Genomic DNA, 13,712 nt, shown 5'->3' on the forward strand with positions numbered 1-13,712 from the left:
GTGATGGTTGCATAACACTGTGAATGTACTTAATGCCCCTGAACTGTGGACTTAAAAATGGCTGGAACGGGAAAATTTTAGGTTTTGTCTGTTTTACCACAGTAAAAACAACAAAAACAAAACAAAACAAACAAACAAAAAACAAACTCAACCCCCCCCCCAAAAAAAAACTGGCGGATGGTCTGAAGTAGTTCATGCTCAATAAACTCTATACACCAAGTAGATCTCATAAGTAACTAACTTATCCTAGAGCATTCACTGGGAAGTCACGTTGCTTAAATATGATTCAAAGTAGGTTTTATGGGAACTTTTACAGCCCTACTTAAAAAAATTTCTTACAAACAAGTAGTTGAACATAGAAGGCAGGGTATCAACCTGTTCCCTTCACCACCAGGATAAACAAGCAACTATGGTAACTAGAAAGGAAGCTGATCTATCATTCTCTGTATGGCTGTTCCAAAGTCAAAGGAGGGAAACTGCCATGATTCTGTGGGTGAGACAGCTACATTTAACCACAATGATGTTGCTCAAAGCAGCAAGCACATTTCTAGGATACAGCTCCAACTGTATTGAAGCTTCACAAAAACAAAATCTAGTATAATAATAACATTTTGGGCTATATAAATTGTTTCAGTCAAATGAACCAATTTTGGGGGAACAATTCAGAGTAAGTTAGCAAATGTCATCCTAAGAGATGGGAGTAATATCCCCACATTTCCCATAAACTCCTTCAAAGGGAGACTTTTTGTGGAGGAACACACAGGAGCCAAGATACCTGCTTTTTGAAAATTCAGGAAAACTGCCACTAGGAAGGGACGGTAGGCAAGAGCCGCTGACTAGGTCCTACTTGTCCTGGGCATATTATGAGCAGTCTTATGAGCAGCTTAGGAATCAGTCCTGCCTTTTCTAGATTTAGTTTAGCTTTGGCAGAGGTTATTACTCATCAAAATGCAATTTGAACTAAAGGAGACACGCACAGAAATCCTCAAGCAACATTTACCACGGTGTGTGCTCTGGGGAAGGGCTTGCTTGGCAAAGGAGGAGAGAAGCTTCATCTCCTCATCCTAACCTTCCCAACGGCTTCCCTGAGAATACTTGTGTTTGAGAGGAAGAAAATGAGGCATTCCACAATATCTTTGGGATGGCCTCCTTTAGTCTATCCTTAGGACAAGTGCTACCAATTTTGTACTCAGGCTCTGAAACAGACAGATGCAGGGCAATCTGGGTAGTGAAGGCTGCCCAATGTAAGAAGCCATGGCTCACACCAAAACCCTGTTCAAATGCCTTCTCTGAGAAAAGGCTCTTCAGAACCTTCTGGTGACAGAACGGAAGCTCTTTACCTTGCAAGCCTGACTGCTCCTCCATTTTAAGTCTTAAGAAATTCTTTACACTGATTTGAAAGCCACAGCTCTTATAGATCATCACTGAAGAGAGAGTGGTGTGACAGAGATACCATGGGTTTTAGAATCCCACAGACCTGGGCTTTGAATGTCAGGGCCACTTCCTACTACTAGCTAGCTACAAGACTGGGGGAGCATAATTTACCTCAGAGAGTCTCCATTCTCTCATATACAAAATGGGAAAGATACACAATTATGAGGATTTAATAAGACAGAGTCTATGAGGTACACAGAACAGCTCCCTCTGCTAGAGTTTGGCATATCCCGTCCCCTTCTCCCACCTCCCCCAAGATGGTGCTGATTCCACCTTCTAAACCACAAATAAGCATAAGGCAAGAGATTCTGTCCCCAACCCAGGAAAATCCCCGGAGTACCAGAAGCCAGCCACACTGGTTCCGAGTCCCTCTCTTCTAGTTCACACCCTGGGACTTCAGGACACCTACCATCTGGGCCAGGGAAGATCTGATGGCTCTGTGACAACCACATGGACTTCTGTCACACGTCTCCCCTGTGCCTACTGCAAATAGATAGCACTTACATGACTTTGTTTCCCTCTCTCGGGAGTGTTCTTTGCCAAGCACTGAACTCAAAAGCTAGCACCCTCTTCAGGCACTCCACAAAGGTTTGCTGAATAACATGCTTGTTTAAGAAAACTGAGTGGGGCTGAGAAAGAAAAAAAGAAAACTCTGAGGAAAAGCAGAGAAATTCAAGGGAAAAAAAATACAGAGTATCGGAAAGCTTCAGTATAGAGGTAGGTCTTAAAAAAAAAAAAATGCTTCAGGGGCACCTGGGTGGCTCAGTCAGTTGATCATCCAACTCTTGATTTTGGCTCAGGTCATGAGCTCCAGGATGGAGCTCACATCAGGCTCTGAGCTGAGTGTGGAGCCTGCTTAAGATTCTCTCTCTCTTCTCCCTCTGCCCCTTCCTGCTCTCTCAGAAAAAAAAAAAAAAAAGCTTCAGCTTCTAAACATGAGGGCTGCTAGAAGACAGCACTTATAAAGCATAAAGGACAGATACAAAGTATACCTAGACTCATCCAAACACCTTAAATTTGAAAAATGTGATTTATGCAAAAAAGGATACTACTACACAGAGACTACAGGATACTATTAATTCCATGCAGAGCAAAGATTCAGACCGCTGCATTCGTGGCAAGCCCCAGTTAGGAAGTTGCCCATCTGGATATACTGTTATCCTCCCGGTGAGTACCGAGCACTCACATTTCAGGGAGCACTCACGTTCAGGTGCACCTTCTGATGCACGCCCAGACAGAATGTGAGCCTAGAAAGACTACTGACCTTCCTTGGCACAGCACTTCCCTTTCTGAAATCATAGGGCATATATCTGGTCTGACTCAGGACACTGAAGTACAAGGCAGCCTGGATGTGAAGTGGCTATGGTAGTGCAGCAGCTTGGGAAGGAAATGATCTCAGGAAAGAATTGCTCCACATAGTGTGCCCACCTTAAGATGAACTTATCTTACTGCTTACAGCAGGAACGCTTCTTCTAAATCTGTCAGGGATTTGTTTCTACACCTATAAGGTACCATTTTGGCAGAAGGAAAATGGCAAAATGTCCAAAAACAGGTATCACACCTGTGGAACCACCCTCTTATAACCCTAACTCAATGGTTTACTTACCTTCCCACTGGTGCAGAAAATGTGAAGGAAATGGTGAAACGCTTTACACTCTGAACCAGATACAACCAGATACCACCAGTGGGAGAAAATGACAGTGTTGTCACAGGGGAGGGGATGAGCCTGAATTCCACTGGGGCCCTGTGTGTGGCACTTTACTCCTGACCCCATACTTATTTTTCTGGTTTTGCTTTGCATGCAAGTTGGTTACAGGCACTTTTTGTGGGTGTCTTGGTAAAAAACACTAATTAGGATGCAGCCAAATAGAGAGGGTTGAGGGTCCTAAGGAGGGATACGATGCAGCAGAAGTATAAAGGCCACTCAAAACTGGATTCTACACAGAACAGTCATGAATGCTTATGATTACAAATCTGAGTCATAAAAAAGGTTACAATTATGCCCAGGAAACGGCATACTTTTTAAAGGCCTGTAAATACTATTATGTCTCAGAAATAATTTTGAGAGTTTCTTGAGGGCAAAGGTCATGCTCTAGACTGCATCATATCCTTCCTTGTATTTAATGACCATTCTAGCTGTGCCTGGGCACATCACTGAAGAAGACACATGGATGTCAAATAAGCACACAGAAAGATGCTCAACAGCACTGGTTCCCAGGCAATAGGAAAATTAAAACCATGAGGAGATATCACCACACAGTTATCAGAACGGCTGGAGGCTGACCACACAGTCTCGGTGAAGATGTACAGGAACTGGAACTCTTGTGCACTGATGGTACAGCCACTTTGGAAGACAGTCTGGTGGCTTCTTAAAAAATGACACTGGGCCTCTGGGTGGCTCAGCTGGTTGAACGTCCGACTTCAACTCAGGTCATGATCTCACAGTTTGGGAATTTGAGCCCCACATCAGGCTCACTGCTGTCAGTGCAGAGCCTGTTACAGATCCTCTGTCCCCCCTCACTCTCTGCCCCTCCCCCACTCACACTCTCTCTCAAAAATAAACATTAAAAAAAAAGTAACACCTACACCAACCACATGGTCTAGCCAACCCACTTTCAGATGTTTACACAAAGACCTGCACACGAATGCCCACAAGAGCCTCACTTATAAGCAATAGCTGGAAACAATCCAATGTCTGGCAACAGCTGAATGGATAAACAAATGGTGATATGTCCATGAAACGGACTTGCTCTTCAGAACAAAAAAAGGAAGTGAATTATTGATACACACAGTATTGAATAAATCTCACAATCATTATGCTAAGGATAATGCCAAGTGAAAGAAGCCAGAACTCTCCCCAAATTGTACACGCTATGATCCCATTTATACAAAATTATAAAAAATGCAGACACTATACAGTGACAGCAAATCGTGGTCGCCTGGGGATTGTGGAGGAGGCAGGGAAAGGCAGGATGAAGGGGATACAAAGAGGCATATGGAATCTTCTGTGGAGATCGATATGCTTACCATGTGTGGGGACGGTTTCACAGGCATAGGTATGTCAAAACTCAAACTGTAAACCTTAAATATGTGCAATTTATTATGTGTCAATTCTACCTCAATGCATCCTTTTTTTTTTTAATGTTTATTTTTGAGAGAAAGAGAAAGCACTAGCAGGGGAGAAGCAGTGAGAGCGTGAGAGAGAGAGAGAGAGAGAGAGAGAGACGGAGAAAGAATCCTAAGCAGGCTCCAAGCTGACAGTGCAGAGCCAGCCCAATGCGGGGCTCAATCTTACAAACAGTGACAAGATCATGATCTGAGCCGAAATCAAGAGTTGGACACTTAACCGACTGAACCACCCAGGCGCCTCAATGCATCTGTTTTTCTAAAGCAATCTCAGGGCCACAAACACATTTAGGTGGTGCCTGGGTTCTCTCCATTTAAAAAAAAAAATTGTTTTTTTAATGTTTATTTATTTTTGAGAGAGAGAGAGAGAGAAAGATCTAGTGGGGGAGGGACAGAGAGACAGGGAGACACAGAATTGTAAGCAGGCTCCAGGCTCCGACCTGTCAGCACAGAGCCCAATGCGGGGCTTGAACCCACCAACTGTGAGATCATGACCTGAGCTGAAGTCGGTCACCTAGCCAATTGAGCCACCCAGGTGCCCCAGTTCTCTCCATTTTTAAGCTTTTTCTTTATCCCCAGTGTTTCAGAGTGCTGTAACTGAATGTAGTCCGGGGTTAAACCACAGCATGACCAGATACAATCCAAGTGACTCTGCTACAAGACACCCTGGGCCAGCTCTGAGAAGGCAGAGTCATGTCCTTGAGTTCTCAGGGCTCTAGGTAATTTGCTACACATGACTGTAGAGACAAATGCAATTCAGCTTTCATAAGGTAGACTTCTTTGCCAGACTGTCACTACTCTACCCAGGTTCCCTCTTACCTGTGAGGCAATGTTTTTAAAAATACCATTATAGGGGCACCTGGGTGGCTCAGTCAGTTAAGCATTCGACTCTTGATTTCAGCTCAGGTCATGATCTCATGGTTCATGGGTTCAAGCCTCACATCAGTCTCTGTGCTGACAGCACGGGAGCCTGCTTAGGATTCTCAGTCTCCCTCTTTCCCTCTCTCTCTCTCTCTTAAATAAGTAAACAAAACATTAAAAAATATAAGGTTCTGGCAGGTTAGTGTCACATTATTAGGTTCTCTACTTAAATAAGACAACAGCACATTGGATTTTTCAAAAAAGGCCATAGCAATCTATCTGACCCTAAATCTTTTCCAGAACTTTACTGCATCCCATCAAGGGGCGGAATCTATCTCCCTTCCCCTTACAACTGGGCAGGCCTTTGTGACTGCCTTGGCAGATAGAATGTGACAGAAGAGATGCTACATGACTCCCAAGACCAGGTCATAAAAAGTGAGGGGACTTCTGCCCATCTCTCTCTTGGGACATTTACCCTGGAACACAGGGTAGGAGGCTGTGAGGAAGCCCAGTCCACATGGAGAGGCTGCAATGTGGGCTTCTAGTCCTGACCCAGGGAAAATCTCGGCAACCATCAGCCACCAGAAACGAGAGCGGGAGCCTCAGATGAAGTTGAAGGGAGCAGAGATGAGCCGTCCCCACTAAGCCCCATCCAAACTGTAGATTTATGAGCTAAATAAATGTCATCATTATTTTAAGCTATTAACTTTTGGGGTGGTGACTGTTATATAGCAGTAGGTAACCAGACCATCCTCCTTTCTCCTGGATCTAAAGAGCCTATTTGGAAAGGAAAATAGTTTGTCTTTTCCTCCTCCTTCCAGTATCTAATGGTTAATTACCCTTTCCATAATTATGTATCGTGAGGCAGCAACAGAGCATCTTTATAAATTACCTGCTTCTACAAACAGAGAGGTCACCCTAAATTTCCTGAATGACCTTGGGCTAAACTCATTTGTGAAAAGCCAGAGCATCATGTATATAATAAAATTAACCTGTCAAATTTCAACTCCTCTGTAGACTTCATATTGTTATGTTGGCATCTCATCCAAAGTGAATGAACACACACACACACACACACACACACACACACACACACACACTTTCTCATGATGTAAGGCAGTAAAGGACTGCTGAGATGATGTATAAAGATTATTTGACCCAGATAATTTAATGAATCTGCTTTTAGCAAAATAATTAAGCAGCTTTTGAAAATGTCACTTACCTGATTTCTCCTGTATTTCTCAGCACTCCTCATAATAAAAATGCCCATTTACTAGAATTTTAGTGAAGAGCCTGGGACCCTACTGGGGAGGCAGGATAGTTAGCAGAAACAGCCTAAGGCTGGGTGTTTGGAGGCCCAGGTGAATGATCTCAGGCAAGTCTGCCATTTCTCTGATTTGCAGTTTCCTCACCTGAGAAGTAGAACCTCCTGTCTGCATAATTCCTAGGGGTTATCTCAAGACCAATGTTCTCCAACTTCTAAGAGTGGAATTTTGGCTGCTCATTCAGATTAAGTACTTCAACTTTTATCTAAGCAAATGAACTCCTGAGACAATTGTATTACAGCTAACCAAGAGCACTGGCAATCAAACCATGTTCCTACTTCCAGCAGGTTTCCATTATGGATGGGAGTTAAATGGGGAAAGAATGAGGGGAAGAGAAATGGAACCCTGAGTTATGGAGAACAACAGGCCTCTAGGGCTCTGTTCAAAGTCCTCAGGTCCCTCTGGCCTCTAGCACTTCCACAGTCCCATTCTGTTGATGAAGTCATAACAAGTACACGGGAGGGGGCTGTCAGCCAGCTGGGGTGGGGGAAGGGGGGGTAAATATGATTGAATAGTGTCACCTACCATGCACGAAAACCCTGATCAAACTAATGTATGGTAATGGTATTAAGCAATTAATTAAAAAAAAATTTACAGCCTTGACATTTCTGGAAATAGATGTTAACAGTTGCTATCAAATTATGTTTAAACAGAATGTAAGAAGTACATTGTGATTCTGGGAAAACTGTGTTTCCCAGCTGCTATGTTTGGCATTAAAAGGAATCCCCTGAAAACAGGAAGCCATTCTTTCACTCCGCTGTGACCATGAGGCCACCCGCCTAACCTCCACTGTGTGCAGCAGAGGACACAGGCCTGCAAAGAGCTCAGAGATGTGAGCTCTTTGTAGACATGTGAACTTCACACTGGGCCACCACAAGTTTTCTGGACATGAGGGCAGAGAATGACGAGGCTGTGGCAGTGTGAATGGCTTCACTGGAGAGAATGAGTGGTATATGGAATCCACATGAAGACTGAGTGGGACTACAAATCTGCCATTCCTTTTCCCTTTGTTCAAGTATTTTTAACCCCTGGAACAGTGATATTTACAAACAATAAGATTTCTGCATGGAAACTTAGCTTCCATCCAAACTGACAATGTAAAAGAGAAAAAAAAAATTTAGACTTTCAACCTAGATTCAATTCAGAACAAAACTCTTATCTGCTGCCTGCACCTTTCTTATTTTTTTAACTCTGGGAAGTCATTCCTGTGACCTAAGATTCCAGTTATAGAAGAGGAAATGAAACCATCTAAGCTTTGCTTTGACAATCAGGAATTCCGAATGTATTATTTTAACTGCACTCTATCTACTGGCAGAACTCCCAGCTCTCCTGACCTCTCCCATTCCACCCTCTCTGCCTCAGTCCTAACTTGAACCACAAAGAGAGGATGCTAGGAAAGTGGAAGGAGAAGACAGGGAAGGACTGGGGGAAGAGGCACTCCACTCCATAATGTTTCTGTGTGAGAGACTGAAGACCTCTCCAAAAAGAAGGGGAGAGGGTTCACCATTCCACCCTCAGAGTTGAACAGACAAGGGGCAGGGGGACCATGTGTGTAGGGTATGCTTCTCTATTCCCTGCCCCAGGATGTAGTGAACAAGAAGAGGAATCACAAGAAACCTGAGCTTTGGGGGCCAGTATATTCAAGTAAGGAAAGCTACCTTTATCCGGAGAATTCACTCACCCCACAAGTTTCAGAGTGTTGGAAATGCACAGTGGCCCAAGGGAAGGTGGCAAATGCCAGGTGCCTGGGCTACCCAGGTAGACACTAGGAAGCATCATATAAACACTTCATAAATTTATTAAGAGAACTTCTTTTTCTACTTGTCTATACCCTGTCTAATATTTCAAAGGAAGCTATGGGGGACTGAGCTATTTTTATCTGTCCATTAGTTCTTACTCTACTGACTCTTCAATTCACGGGGACACACAATTCTAGGAGAAGAAAGGGTAAGTACTCCTTTGTTGTTGTTGCTTAGTGAAAGAGAGTCGAGGGGAAAAGAAATACAAAAAGGAAGCATGTGAGGAAACTGCCAGCTGTGGTGGGGCAGAGATTGACAATTCCTCTCTCTAAAAAACAAATATAAAAGTGGAAAAAATTGTCAAAAATAATAATTTCAGTGTTCTGGAAATGAATCAAAGGCAAATAATCGCAGGTAAGAACAGTGGGAGTCTGTAGCCCTCATGCCTAAAACTGCTCTCATCTGTTTCCCTCTTTTAATTAAAAAAAATAATAACAATGAACAAAGTAACAACGATAACACTGTACTACTGGGTTTATAACACAAATAAATTGAATATATATGGCAAAAGCAGCACAAAGGAAGAGTGAAGGACCCACATCAATATAGCAAAGTTGCTATATTTTACCATATTAAGTCTGAAAAACCTTAAATCAATTGGGATAAGATATGTATTGTCATCCCTAGAATAATCATTAGAAAAATAACGATTTCAGGGCACCTGGATGGCTCAGTAGGTTAAGTGTCCGACTTCGACTCAGGTGATGATCTCGTGGTTCGTGAGTTCAAGCCCTGCATTGGGCTCTGTGCTGACAGCTCAGAGCCTGGAGCCTGCTTCAGATCTGTGTCTCCCTCTCTCTCTGCCCCTCCCCTGCTCATGCTCTGTCTCTCTCTGTCTCAAAAACAAATAAAAAAAATTAAAAATTTTTAAAAAAATAAAAAAATAATAAAATAACTAAATAAACTTTATTAAAAAGAGGATAAATAACTTTTATAAACCTCTAGCTAGATTAATCAGGAAAAAAGGAATATACAAGTTGCATTGTCAGGAATGAGAACAGAGACAACACTTCAGATTCTACAGATATCTAAAAGAAGGGAATATTATGAACAACGTTATGCCAATAAATTCTACAACTCAGACAAAATGAACAGATTCCTTGAAAGACAACCAACCAAACCTCACTCCAAAAGAAACATAATCTGAATAGCTCTGTATCCATTAAAAAAAACAAACTGGATTTGTAATTAAAATTTTTCCCACAAAGAGAATCAGACCAGGTGACTTCACTGGGGAATTCTACCAATTATTTAAGAGGGAAGTAATACTGACTGCACATAAACTTTTCCAGAAAACTGAAGAAGAAAGAATTCTTACCAACTCATTCTATGGGTAACATTACAGATACCAAATCCCAGGAAAGACATTATCAACAAAGCAAACTGATCAATACTCCACAGAGACATAGATGCAAAAAATTGTATACAGAATTCTACCAAGTTGAATTTGACTTGCTACAAAGGATAATACATCATAACTGAATAGAATGTGTCCCAGGAATATATGGTTCGTTTGCCACTCAAAATAAATTATCTTCACTTGATCTTAGCCAAAAGGGCGAGAAGCGATCAAAATAAATTATCTTAAACAAACAATGGATCAAAGAAAAAAATCACAAGGGAAATCAGAAAATAATTGGAGACAAAGGTAAAGTAAAACACAACGTATCAAAATATATGGGATACAGAGAAAGCAATTTAGGGGGAAATTTATAGCAATAAACTCTTATACATAAAAAATAAGAGAGGTGCCTAGATGGCTCAGTAGGTTAAGCGTCCAACTTCAGCTCAGGTCATGATCTTGTGGTTCATGGGTTTGAGCCCCACATCAGGCTCTGTGCTGACAGATCAAAGTCTGGAGCCTGCTTCTGATTCTGTGTCTCCCTCCTTCTCTGCCCCTCCCCCACTCACACTCTGTCTCAGTCTCTCTCAAAAATAAACATTAAAAAACATTTTTTAAAATAAGACCTCAAATCAACAAACTAACCAATTTTAAAACTTAAGGAAGTAGGAAAATAAAAACTAAACCCAAAGCTTGCAGAAGAAAGTAAATAATAAAGATTAGAGCGGAGGTAAACACAAGAGAACAAACAACAGACAAAAAAAATCAATGTAATAAAAAAATTGGTTCACTAAAAGGTAAAAACATTGACAAACCTTTAGATAGACTAAGGAAAAAAGAAGCCACAAATTACTAAAATCAGAAATGGAACTGCAAATTACTATAGATTCTACAGAAATGAAAAGGATAATAACAGAATACTATGAACAACTGTCTGCCAACAAATTGGATTACCTAGATGAAATGGACAAATGCCTAGAAACACAAAACTTATCAAGACTGAATTACAAAGAACAGAAAAATCTGAGTAGATGTTTAACTAGTAAGATGACTGAATCAGTAACCAAAACTTTCCAGTAAAGAAAAGCCCTTGACCTGATGGCTTCGTTGGTGGATTCTACATAACAGTTAAAGAACTAATCCTAATTCTCCTGAAACTTCTCCAAAAATTGAAGAGGAAGTAACACTTTCTACCTCATTCTATGAGGCCAATATTACTCTGATACCAAAGCCAGATAAAGACACTATCAGAGAACAATGCTCAAGACCAATATTGATGCAAAAATCCTCAACAAAATACTAGCAAACCAAATTCAGCAGCACATTAAAAGGATTATACAAAATGACCAAGTGGCACTTGTTCCTGGAATGCAAGGATGATTCACAACATACACAAATCAATTTTTTTGATATACTAACCACATTAACAGAATGAAGGGGAAAAAACCCACATGATCATCTCAGTTGATACAGAAAAAGCATCTAATAAAACTCAACAAACTTTCATGATAAAAACACTTGAAAAACAGAAAAAGAAAGAAATTATCTCCACACTATAAAAAGCTGTATATGAAAAACTCACAGCAAACATCACATTCAATGGTGAAAGACTGAAAGCTTTTTTCTAAGCTGAGGAAGAACAAGCCAAGGATGTCCACTTTTGCCACTTCTATTCAACATAGTTCTGGAAGTTCTAGCTGGGGCAATCAAGCAAGAAAGAGAAACAAAAGGCATCCATATTGGAAAAGAAGAAGTAAAATCATCACTGTCTGCAGACGATATGATCTTCTCTGTAGAAAGCCCTAAAAATTCCATACATACAAACTGTTAGATATAATAAATGAATTCAGCAAAATAGCAGGATAAAGGTCAACATACAAAAATCAACTGCATTTCTATACACTAACTATGAACCTAAAAGGGAAATTAGAAAATAATTCCATTTACAGGAGCACCAGAAAGGATAAAACAAATAGGAACCAACTTAATCCAGGAGGTAAAGGACTTGTATGATAAAACCTACAAAATTCTGCTGAAAGAAAGTAAAGACATCCCATATTCATGGGGTGGAATACTTAATACTGTTACGATGTTATTATTACCCAAAGTGATCTACAGATTCAGTCCAATCCCTATCAATGTCCCAGTGAGAATTTTTTTGCAGAAAGAGAAAAATCCTCCTAAAATCAATAACAAATCTCAAGGGACCCTGAGTAGTCAAAACAATCTTATAAAAATAAGAACAAAGCTAGAGGACTCACACTTCCTGATTTCAAAACTTACTGCATAGCTACAGTGATGAAAATACTGTAGTACTGGCATAGGCAGACCTATATACCAATGAAAGAGAATAAAAAGACCAGACAAGGAAATAAGTAAATAAACCATGAATAGTCAATGAATTTTGACAAGGGTGCAAAGACCGTTCAATGGAGAGTTTTTTTCAATAAAATGGGGCTGAAATTGTTACCCTCTTGGCCCCAGCTTCTGCTGAGTTTCTCTAAGCCTGCCTCCGCACACCTTAGGACATGACAAACAACCTTGAGGGCAAAAGCTAAGTCAAACATTGGAGCTCACTACCCTGGGATTGTCTTTTCCCTGAGATTTAGGACCCTCAAATCTTGACTGTCCTTGTAGCTCAAATTTTAGCATCCCTACTCAGAGACTCTGAAACAAGCTCTGGACTACTGCTTTTTCTGTTTGGTCTCTGTCCCATGCCAAGAGTTGGCAAATAGTCCAAAGATTTAAAAAAGCAGGGGTAAATATGGGGCTCAGCTCAATGTGTTTTCTTTCTGCAATTCTGGTTTCTGCCAAATTGGTCTTAGTTGCCTAGGTTAGTCCCCAGTGCCTTCAAACACACACACACACACACACACACACACACACACACACACACACACACACGTGCAGACACGTGTGTGTGTGTGTGTGTGTGTGTGTGTGTGTATTTTAAACAACATAGTAATTCTAAGTGGAGTCTGGTCTGATATTCTTACCTAAAAAGAAGTTCTAATTAGTTTTAATTATTATTATTATTTTTTTTTACAAGCTAGTTCTCTCTCCTGGTGATTCTTTTTTTTTTTTTTTTTTTTTTTAATTTTTTTTTCAACGTTTATTTATTTTTGGGACAGAGGGAGACAGAGCATGAACGGGGGGGGGGGGGGGGGGGCAGAGAGAGAGGGAGACACAGAATCGGAAACAGGCTCCAGGCTCCGAGCCATCAGCCCAGAGACCGATGCGGGGCTCGAACTCACGGACCACGAGATCATGACCTGGCTGAAGTCGGACGCTTAACCGACTGCGCCACCCAGGCGCCCCTAGTTTTAATTATTGATGTGTATTTTACTGACTAGTCCATAAGCTTCCTGAGAATAGAAATTCTTTTTACTTACTGATTCTGCTTTAACACCCATAACACTATCTGGCACAGACTTTATTTAGTATGTATTTGGTAAGTTAATTTTTGTATCAGGAAAAATTGCTAGAATGCAAGTAAAGCACAGCATATAAAAACATCACTTCCAACCATTCAAGTCCATCAATTCTTCTTTTTCCACTAACTTCCACTAAGACATGTACAATCTTTTGTTCTTCAGCCCAAGTATTAATGAGCAAATACCTCAATAATACTTCTTAATGCTTATTTGAGATTATCTCAGGCAATTCTAAAACCTTTTTTTTCATTTATTAAAACTATTCCACCATAACCAGTAAAGAAATTGAATTAGTAATCAAAAATCTCCCAAAAAACAAGAGTCCAGGGCCAGATGACTTTCCAGGGGAATTCTACCAAACATTTAAGGAAGAGTTAACACCTATTCTCTT

At 40.9% G+C, this 13,712-nt stretch overlaps 1 protein-coding gene across 4 annotated transcripts in view; it reads right to left on the reverse strand.

Moving 5' to 3' along the window:
- The window catches only part of SPECC1L (sperm antigen with calponin homology and coiled-coil domains 1 like), a 142,628-nt gene that overhangs the window by 14,299 nt on the left and 114,617 nt on the right, over positions 1 to 13,712 (reverse strand). The gene's annotated exons all lie outside the window — the stretch shown is intronic.

Source organism: Prionailurus viverrinus, chromosome D3 (assembly GCF_022837055.1).
Source record: "Prionailurus viverrinus isolate Anna chromosome D3, UM_Priviv_1.0, whole genome shotgun sequence".
NCBI classification, from domain to species: domain Eukaryota; kingdom Metazoa; phylum Chordata; class Mammalia; order Carnivora; family Felidae; genus Prionailurus; species Prionailurus viverrinus.